This window comes from Coregonus lavaretus (genome assembly GCF_964263955.1).
Source record: "Coregonus lavaretus genome assembly, chromosome: 1".
Taxonomy (NCBI): domain Eukaryota; kingdom Metazoa; phylum Chordata; class Actinopteri; order Salmoniformes; family Salmonidae; genus Coregonus; species Coregonus lavaretus.
The window spans coordinates 48890887-48901122 of NC_139988.1; positions in this window are offsets into that span (position 1 = coordinate 48890887).

A 10236-nucleotide genomic window follows, 5' to 3' on the forward strand; every position below is an offset into this window, starting at 1 on the left:
TCACCTACCACAACAGGTCTACAGATCAGTCCTTGAAGTTCCTATATCCGAGCATCGTCCGGGTTTGGCCGGGGGGGGGGGGGGGGCTTTACTTGGCTCATCGCGCTCTAGCGAGTCCTTGTGGCGGGCCGTGCCCATGCAGGCTGACCTCGGTCGTCAGGTGAACGGTATTTCCTCCGACACATTGGTGCGGCTGGCTTCCGGGTTAAGCGGGCAGGTGTTAAGAAGTGCGGTTTGGCGGGTCATGTTTTGGAGGACGCATTACACGATCTTCGCCTCCCGAGGCCGTTGGGGAGTTGCAGCGATGAGACAAGATCGAAATTGGGGAGAAAAAGGGGCTAAAAAAAATTCTAAATAAAAAGTGACTGAAAATTGTGTTGTGGGATGCAAGGAACCACTTCACAAAATACAATTTATTATTATCACTGGTATTGACAATGGAAGGCTGCTGGCAGGGCTCACGACTAACTGACCGTCCCGAAGTGCAGTTTTCAACTGTCCCAAATTGAACTTGAACCGTCCCAAAATTAAAATACACCATAAACATATCAGCACCATGGACAGCACCCTACACATTAAAGCAAGGCTAAGGAAGTCATTTTGAAATTCCGTACCCTAGGTTTTTGCTGAAATGATGCCACTGGCTTTATCACCAAGATGTTGAACAAAACCAACCAGCTAGATTGTTTCTTACCTTTTCAGAAGAATTGCAGCCTCCTTGATGCTCTGTGGAACTTCCCGAATAATAAATCCTTCCATTCTCCCCCAAATCTTCTTGTAAGATCCCCTTTCATATGCCAGTTGGATTAGTTGGGCTTTCCTCGGGTGTAGCATGCTTCTGTGCTGACTGACCACATTTCTCAAAGTGGGAAATGAGTTCTTGCATGTAGCTGTGGACGCCCCAAAAGTCAATCCATGTGTCAGTGCAGTAAACACGGTCGGCATAGCGGAGAAAGTTCCAGAGAATCGTTGCAGGATATCAAGTAGGGTCCATTTCTCCTCATTGGAGCCATAGCAGGCGACTTCAGTCTACAAAAACTGCAGAGCAACACTAAACTCAGCTTCCGCCAAATCTGTTGCATAGATCCAGCAGTGGTTTCACCTTTTTCACATCTAATAGAAAGTCATGGCTCTCTGGTTCAAGGGCACACAGGGCCTCCACCAGTTGGCTGTTGCGTTCTCTGAATCGTTCTGACATTTCACCAATGACTTCATCCAAGAACAGTCTCTTCTCTGTCCTGCTGGCCTACTGGACTGTCCACTAAGTATTGCTGGAGATAACGTCGTTGTTTGCTTGGGGTTGGTGGTGCGTCAGTGCCACTGGCACGAAACTGTGCCCAAATGGCTTTGAACTCGCTGTCACACCTCAGCTTCTCGACGCACTCCAACGCGCTCCGGACCACTGCGGATCAGTTGCTTTTGCCTGGAGTAATTTGTTTGGAGGATCGAGAACACTGAGTATTGATTCTTTGCGCCATGGTGGCTGTAAACTTAAAGCCGGGGTCAATTACTCAATTACTCGGGGAAAAAAAGTGGAATGATTCTGAACACTCAAGTTCCAACTTCGGAAGACAAGTTTCAAATTCTCGCTGAAGTTTCTAGCGACACACGTAAATTTGCTAGCTGGGAAGGGCTCATCAGAACGACTGAACTGAAATGATTGAACATAATCTGTTAATCTGCCTGGGAAGGGTTGATCATGACGACTGACTGAACCGAATCCATTCGTCTCAACACTCCACTCTCAGCTGTGCGACATACAGTGGGGAAAAAAAGTATTTAGTCAGCCACCAATTGTGCAAGTTCTCCCACTTAAAAAGATGAGAGAGGCCTGTAATTTTCATCATAGGTACACGTCAATTATGACAGACAAATTGAGAAAAAAAAATCTAGAAAATCACATTGTAGGATTTTTAATGAATTTATTTGCAAATTATGGTGGAAAATAAGTATTTGGTCACCTACAAACAAGCAAGATTTCTGGCTCTCACAGACCTGTAACTTCTTCTTTAAGAGGCTCCTCTGTCCTCCATTCGTTACCTGTATTAATGGCACCTGTTTGAACTTGTTATCAGTATAAAAGACACCTGTCCACAACCTCAAACAGTCACACTCCAAACTCCACTATGGCCAAGACCAAAGAGCTGTCAAAGGACACCAGAAACAAAATTGTAGACCTGCACCAGGCTGGGAAGACTGAATCTGCAATAGGTAAGCAGCTTGGTTTGAAGAAATCAACTGTGGGAGCAATTATTAGGAAATGGAAGACATACAAGACCACTGATAATCTCCCTCGATCTGGGGCTCCACGCAAGATCTCACCCCGTGGGGTCAAAATGATCACAAGCACGGTGAGCAAAAATCCCAGAACCACACGGGGGGACCTAGTGAATGACCTGCAGAGAGCTGGGACCAAAGTAACAAAGCCTACCATCAGTAACACACTACGCCGCCAGGGACTCAAATCCTGCAGTGCGAGACGTGTCCCCCTGCTTAAGCCAGTTCATGTCCAGGCCCGTCTGAAGTTTGCTAGAGTGCATTTGGATGATCCAGAAGAGGATTGGGAGAATGTCATATGGTCAGATGAATCCAAAATATAACTTTTTGGTAAAAACTCAACTCGTCGTGTTTGGAGGACAAAGAATGCTTAGTTGCATCCAAAGAACACCATACCTACTGTGAAGCATGGGGGTGGAAACATCATGCTTTGGGGCTGTTTTTCTGCAAAGGGACCAGGACGACTGATCCATGTAAAGGAAAGAATGAATCGGGCCATGTATCGTGAGATTTTGAGTGAAAACCTCCTTCCATCAGCAAGGGCATTGAAGATGAAACGTGGCTGGGTCTTTCAGCATGACAATGATCCCAAACACACCGCCCGGGCAACGAAGGAGTGGCTTCGTAAGAAGCATTTCAAGGTCCTGGAGTGGCCTAGCCAGTCTCCAGATCTCAACCCCATAGAAAATCTTTGGAGGGAGTTGAAAGTCCGTGTTGCCCAGTGACAGCCCCAAAACATCACTGCTCTAGAGGAGATCTGCATGGAGGAATGGGCCAAAATACCAGCAACAGTGTGTGAAAACCTTGTGAAGACTTACAGAAAACATTTGACCTGTGTCATTGCCAACAAAGGGTATATAACAAAGTATTGAGAAACTTTAGTTATTGACCAAATACTTATTTTCCACCATAATTTGCAAATAAATTCATTAAAAATCCTACAATGTGATTTTCTAGATTTTTTTTTCTCAATTTGTCTGTCATAGTTGACGTGTACCTATGATGAAAATTACAGGCCTCTCTCATCTTTTTAAGTGGGAGAACTTGCACAATTGGTGGCTGACTAAATACTTTTTTTCCCCACTGTACGTCATCCATTTGGGCACCAGGCGTGTCTGTATCAGGCCTCCAGTGTCCGGTCTGGAGGGTGAAGTCACGAGCTCTGCTGGTCTGCTACTGCATAGCAACCTAACGGTGCCAAAAGCCCTTGTCTGCCCTAGAAAGCCTATGTAAATTACGATCGCCAGAACGGCCAAACCCCAAAAATGTGTTTATTATGATCAAGTTCCATCCCCACAGGGAATTATTTTAAAGTTCGCTACAAATGTAGATATTTAATAGTGATCCATTCTGACTACTACATTTGTCGTCACACAGAACCACGTGCTGACGCAGACCAATCAAGGGCCCGGCAGGCTGCGAGGAGGCTCCATAGACATTAAGGTTGACTCAAATGATGTGTATAAACCCTTGATGACTGACAGGGGGCGCTGTATTAAAGTCACCGCGCATTCATCTTGGTACATTTACATTTAAGTCATTTAGCAGACGCTCTTATCCAGAGCGATTTACAAATAGGCTCTATGCACGCATCACTTCCGCATTGGCGTAAGGATGCTTGGGCATTTCCGGTTACCGAAAAGAAAAAATAACATTAGACAGTGACAGTAGACCGTTATGATGGCAGAGATGAAGTTTACAAGGTATTTGCTGGAGTTGCCTAAAGTATCTGTTAATGATATACGGAGGATCGTCCGAACATCCAGTACGACACCACGTAGCAAACTGGATAAAGGCTTCAAATTTTACGTTTCTTATTTTCTTTGCAACTTTGAAGGTAATATGCTAACGCTAGCTAGCCTGAGCTAGAAGCCTTGCTTTGGTGTTTTAAGTCATGACTCCGTCCTGCTTCAGGTTAATCATGCTTTAAATAAAGTTGAATCATGTGTATATACCTCTCACTTCATGTGTTTTGTACTTTTATGAAAGTATCAGGTAAAAACAGGGCTACAAATGAGATCTCTGTGAGAGCCCACTGCTACCACTCAATGAAGAAACTAAAGCCACCACACCAGCTGAGAGTAGGACTAGATTAAGTGACACGTTCAAAGTTCTGTTGAACTTGTTCAAGGTTCCGTTCAACACGTTTTACTCGTTTAATGTTACCACAGCTTTGATTGCCATTGCTAAGTAAACACTAGAACTTTAGTGGTTTTCACGATAGCTGAACAGTGGTATCCTAATACAGACCAGGGTAGCTGAGTGGGAATTGCCATGCTTTGTTGTTGGGTCTGTTGTAAACAAATTGGAGTTTGGTTTGAAATGTAAACCATAATGAGATTACTACTTTTTCCTGACTTGATGACTGCAATGACAGTAACATATTCCACTCAGCTATTCTTCAAACTGCTTATGTTCTACTCAAAACTGTCCTGTCATCTTTACTTCTTTCTTTATAAACATATGGCCCAACTTCCTTGCTTTTGTACTTGATGTTTCTACTTTTCAAGAGGAATTAGGAGCAAAACCTTCACTCTACTGTTATTGGTACTAGGCTACAATGTTGCACCACTCACCTACTGCTCTGCCAATACTGTTTGAAGGTAGGTAAATGGCACAAGAAAATAGGTAAGTGGTGGGAGACAGTATAGCCAAGTGGTGCAAGACAGTATGAAAGTGATGCAGAAAGCACAAAAGTGACACGAGACAGTAGATAAGTTGCTTACACCAGTAAAAGTAGAAAGAACAAGTTTTGCTCCTACTCCTGCTGCTGTAGACCCTCATCTTTCAAAACCCATTAAATTATGCTTCTGTGTATTTCAGATGACATTGCGTGATTCACAGCCAGTTGTGCTTGTTAAAAGCTACTGTTCCTGTGTGGCTGGGTGTGGGATATGCAATCATTTGGTTGCATTACTATATCAGCCTGCCCATTACTCTGAATGTGGCATGTCTGTCGTCCCTCCTGTACTTTCGTGCACTGAAACAGAGCAGAAGTGGCATAAACCACGAACAATGGTTTATATCATTTCAATACCAGACAGTTGTGTCACATGCATACTAGCATCTCTCCTAATACCATCTCATAAATATATAGGGAGTGAAGCCAGGACCTGTGGATGCCATGGTTGTAGTGAAGCCCAAACCAGATGCTACTCCGGCATGCAGAGTCCAATTAAATAGGCAGACTACAATGTGTTGCGAAATAAATGTTATTAATCGCTGTTCGATGTCTAGAAGATGGCTGGAAGAGCTGTCATCCCGTTTTTGAAAGGACACTTTCGTACGTTTACACATCATCGTGTTATAAGTCAAGACGAAGTCTTACATTAACATAAACATTAAGATAAACAACAACAACGACGAAAATGACCAGTTTCTGATGTTTTTGACGACAAGCATTCAATGCTAGCATACGGTAGCACAGCATTCTACAATAACCTCCAGAGTGGCGCAGTGGTCTAAGGCATTGCAGTGCTAGCTGTGCCACTAGAGTTCCTGGTTCGAATCCAGGCTCTGTTGTAGCCGGCCGCGACCGGGAGACCCATGGGGCGGCACACAATTCGTCCAGGGTAGGGGAGGGAATGGCCAGCAGGGATGTAGCTCAGTTGGTAGAGCATGGCGTTTGCAACGCCAGGGTTGTGGGTTCAATTCCCACGGGGGGCCAGTATGAAAAATAAAAAAATAATGTATGCACTCACTAACTATAAGTCGCTCTGGATAAGAGCGTCTGCTAAATGACTAAAATGTAATAAAAAAAAATGTAAATAACCGGAAGTTTACATCCATCCTGAGATTGAACCGGAAATACGTCATGCTCGCCTGTGCATATCGCCTATTGGTACTCCTTCATTGTAAAAAAGATTTGGGAAGCTATAGAAATGCATTAATGTCTACATTTGTTTTTGACACATTTATTATATTACAGACAACTTCACGCATACTTTTAAATTATATTATGTAAGCTAAACATAAAAATATAAAAGATATATACAAACATTTTCCTTAAAGTATTTATTTTAGAGAGTAGTAATGTTTCTGTCCCCACTACAAAAAAAAACAACTTAAATACATGTAATTTCATCCTTGAAACATTTAATTGAAATACTATAGAATTCCATTCATTCCTATGGCGGACTGCTCCAACTGGGGAGTGTTAGTATGGCCGACCGGTGGCTTCAAAGACTCTCAATGGCCAATACATAACTTCAGCAATCCAGGGTTTATATAAATCATTGGTTTGCTCTCTCAGGCAGGATGAAAATGAATACATCGACCATAATCCTTTGCTAGTTATGGCCACTTTCACCGTGATCCTTAGCGATTTTGTTGTTGTTGCCATTCATCAATAGAGAGCAATAGTAATGTTGTCTTTTTGTAGGCACTAACTCCGCCATGGTTCGTTGGATGAAGCCTATGGGGAAAATTAATGGAGTTTTTGTAGGGTTTTTGGATAAACGCAGAAAATAAGGTCTGTGGTAAACACAGGCTTAGAAGATCTTATAAATTTTGTTCTATGAAATAATCTTCAGCTAACTTTTTGTGAATTCTGAAGCATTTCTGTAATAAAAAATAGCACGTAAAGGCTTCATAATTCTTAAAGGTCATGTTAACTGACTGATATAATCTCATAGAACAAAACGTATAAGATCTCCTAAGCCTGTGTTAACCTCAGACCCCCATTCATTTTTTTCCCATAGGAATGGCTGAACGAACCAGAGGTAACTCATTTCCGTTTTTTAGGACTACAAGCTGGCGAGCTCTATAGCCTCGCTCTTATTTGGCCCATCATTCCAAGGGGTATGCTATAAAACAGTTGAGGAAGAGATGGTCTTGTGTATAGCTTTATGTACAAATTATCTCTCAGGTAGTGTAAAGTGATGATATTGTGAATAAGAGCTTGCTAGAGATTCACATTCAGCTGGACAGAATGGTTTGGGCTCACGTTTTACCCTGCCCTGTTGTAGCTCGCTTGCTACCCAGTAGAGGTCAGCATCTGCATGTCTACTGTGGTTCCTTCAATTTAATTGTCTCAGGCATTGGGTTACAGCAGACTAGTTAAACTCTCAAATTAAACTATTGATTAAGGCCCTGAGATTGTGTTGTAAGTATTGATCTGGTAGGCACATTGCACAGGCTTTATTAATATATTTAAATGTTACATGTCTTACACACAGAGATATGCATGGGTTTATAAGACGTAAATGTACAATATTTTGGCATTTTACCCCACTAGTTGTGTTACCTTAAACATCTTCCACACATGACAATCAATATAATAGAATACTTACATGAGGATGTGATTTGTTTATTTCGATTGATTCGCCCACAGCTTGTGACTTCATTCACTATCATTTTCACTCCCAAACACCCAAGCCCACACAGCTGCAGGCTTATTTGAAAACATTCTGAATAAGCATTAAATATATTCCAGATTGGCCTTGACCGACACGAGCACACCACGCCCCATCAAACTGAGAAATATGGTGTCATGCCATAAAACTTCTGAATTACTCAGTGTATCTGCTGACAACCCAAGATGAGTCAGACAATGATAAAGAAGATTATCCTTTTTATCCAGTGCTGTGAAATAAAGCAGGACCAGATGGCAGTTATATAGATAAAAGCAGAGAGGATGCAGACCCTTCTGTGCGTTAACATTGGCTTTATTCACAGAGGAGGTTGCTGGATCTCGTTTAATGACCTAACCTATACTGTAGCCAGCTCACAGGATGGTCCTGTCTGTAATAGCCATAGGGTGCCAGATGCCTGCTTCATCCTCAGGAGGAACAGAAGAGATGGGTTCCCCAGGCCTGTCTGTCTGGGCTCTGTTAGAGGAAGCTTCAGGGGGGGAGAACAGGACCCAGAGTATCTGCACAAGAGGGGCATGTACTGTCTTAGTCCGCATTCACCAACAGAATGGTGAAAACACCTGGATGCAACCGTCCAAACAGACTCTGTGCCCGGTGATGAGACGACTGGACCTGCTCCCATTGGGCTAGACTACGCAAATGAGTACCTCTGATTGATGGGGTCAATTCATGAATATAATTTGAAGTCCTGCATTTAATTTAATTGACCTGAATTGACCCTAAAACTGCACCCATTTACTGACTAAAATGACGTATAGTAGGCCTCCGTACTGGACTAATTTTGTGCAGTATTACAGAGTGAACAGTGATGCAACAGTTCGTTAAAGATGTTCCCCTGGGATGTATCAGAGATCTTAGGGTACCTACCTACTCACCATGTCAGAATGCACAATAGCAGTGTCATAAAGGTTGCATTAACAGCATTATGCAGTGGTGGATGTATTGCTTACCTTCATATTAACGAATGGCTGGTCCAGTGGTCTTGAATTCATGTTTTCCAAGTTGGATCACGATGAGGTCATCAACCCGCATTGACACAGAAAATGAACCTGAACACACCTATACATTCTTGATAAATGAGTGCCTACTGAGTATACCAACGAGTAGAAAATAAAGTGTCAACAAGCTTGTACAGGACACTGGAGGTCCTATTAGCTCACTTGGCTGTCTATCCAACCAATTAGCATGAAGATGACCTTTTCACTTGTTTGATTTTCGGCTCAATTCCAAACAATACACAACGTCTCGGAGGCTTGTGTGGGGTGTAAGTCTCTGTTGAGGTGTGGAGGGGGTTCTTTATTAAAGCAAACCTGTCGGTGTCTGTGACGTCCATTAGAGGACCTGAGCTGATAACAGGACCTTTGACAAATATTTACACAAGAGACATTAGTGGAGATTATACAGTGAGACCCCAGTTACTTTCTTTCACTTAGATTTTACTGTCAGGGTCAGGTGGAGTTTGAACACAAAACGGATACATTTTTATGTCTGAATAACTTGAATTACAGCTTTTGCACACCCAGGAAAAAGACCATGGTCAAGTTAAGACCATGGGCAGTTTGTTTAACCTGTCAGAATTTCCTCTGAGGTACATGACCTCATGGATGACAGACTGTATGACAGTGGTGTTTTGTATGTGATTCGTTTCCATCTCTAAATACAGCATGAAGGTGAACAGGAAGCTCGGAGTTTGTGTATCATGATTCTAGACCCTCACCCTGGGAAAGTGACCCTCTGTACCAAGGTGTGGTTTCCCATCCCTTCCCCTCGCTGTCACCTCGCACCCCCACTCATACGACAAAGGGAAACCCTTTGTTACCTCTGTACACTCTTTATCGGTCAGTTAAGGGTTGCGGGAGATTATGTTTACTCCAATGGCTTTTTCATATGACCTGCTGTAAGGTGCAGGAAGAGTGTGATGGAGAGTTTGTCAGTTCCTACTTCTGCTGATGTCAGAAGGCTTCAGAGACTATTTGTAATTGCAAACCTTGGATGGTTTTATCAACAACAGAAAGCTCAGGGCTTGATTAGAGGAGTGAGTTATGAATTATGATAGTTTGCTATTTGTAACTTCCTATTGTGGTTGCTGCTGTTCCTTTCCTCCTCGAACTGCTTGTTGTGTGTAAGTGATGTGCGTTTCCCCTTCTGCTGACCTCATCAAGGCTCTGCTTAGTTTGACCCCTCAGTGGTGGAAAGCGAGACGTACATATCGGTGTCAGATACTCAGTGTTCCTTATTACTTAACTGGACCATAACTTCTTATTCACTGAATCTGACTCCCCTTAAATCAAAGGAGCCCAAACACTGTCTGCTCTCTGCTGTCAGACAAAAACCATGGAATACTACCCTGGATCAGTTAACAAGGGGGGTTTGGGACAGCAGACTTATAATTCCTAATACAGTCTGAAGGTCTGTTACCATATGAAGAGAGAAAAGTACAATGCCAATTGTTGTTCCTGCATTACGTGACAGGTTCTGTTATCCCTTGGATAAGTAGCTAGCAGATACATATGGTAATACAATGGTTTCATGTTTAATCTTTCTAACATCATGTGGTTTTGTTATGTTTGCGATTCTGAAAATCATA